Here is a 1,135-nt window from a genome sequence, read left to right as displayed (position 1 = left end):
AATCAATGCACAGAAAGCAGTTGCATTTCTATACACCAACAACAAGACAGAAGAAAGAGAAATTAAGGAGTCGATCCCATTTACAATTGCACCCAAAACCATAAGATACCTAGGAATAAATCTAACCAAAGAGGCAAAGAATCTGTACTCAGAGAACTATAAAATACTCATGAAAGAAATTGAGGAAGACACAAAGAAATGGAAAAACATTCCACGCTCATGGATTGGAAGAACAAATATTGTGAAGATGTCAATTCTACCTAGAGCAATCCACACATTTAAAGCAATCCCTATCAAAATACTATCAACTTTTTCAAAGAAATGGAACAAATAATCCTAAAATTTGTATGGAACCAGAAAAGACTCCAAATAGCCAGAGAAATGTAGGAAAAGGAAAGCGAAGCTGGTGGCATCACAATTCCGGGCCTGAAGCTCTATTACAAAGCTGTAATCATCAAGACAGTATGGTACTGGCACAAAAACAGACACATAGATCAATGGAACAGAATAGAGAGCCCAGAAATGGACCCTCAACTCTAATGGTCAACTAATCTTTGACAAAGCAGGAAAGAATGTCCAATGGAAAAAAGACTGTCTCTTCAACAAATGGTGCTAGGAAAATTGGACAGCCACATGCAGAAGAATGAAACTGGACCATTTCCTTACACCACACACAAAAATAGACTCAAAATGGATGAAAGACCTAAATGTGAGACAGAAGTCCATCAAAATCCTAGAGGACAACACAGGTAGCAACCTCTTCGACCTCAGCCACAGCAACTTCTTCCTAGAAACATCGCCAAAGGCAAGGGAAGCAAGGGCAAAAATGAACTACTGGGACTTCATCAAGATAAAAAGCTTTTGCATAGCAAAGGAAACAGTCAACAAAACCAAAAGATAACCGACAGAATGGGAGAAGATATTTGCAAATGACATAACAGATAGAGGGCTAGTATCCAAAATCTATAAAGAACTTATTAAACTCAACACCCAAAGAACAAATGATCCAATCAAGAAATGAGCAGAAGACATGAACAGACATTTTTCCAAAGAAGACATCCAAATGGCCAACAGACACATGAAAAAGTGCTCAACATCGCTTGGCATCAGGGAAATCCAAATCAAAACCTCAATT

Source organism: Callorhinus ursinus, unplaced genomic scaffold (genome assembly GCF_003265705.2).
Source record: "Callorhinus ursinus isolate GAN/ISIS: 27379988/994484 unplaced genomic scaffold, GSC_fseal_2.0 scaffold9, whole genome shotgun sequence".
NCBI classification, from domain to species: Eukaryota; Metazoa; Chordata; class Mammalia; order Carnivora; family Otariidae; genus Callorhinus; species Callorhinus ursinus.
The sequence above is the reverse complement of the archived record's forward strand: the minus strand, read 5'-3'. Positions refer to the sequence as shown.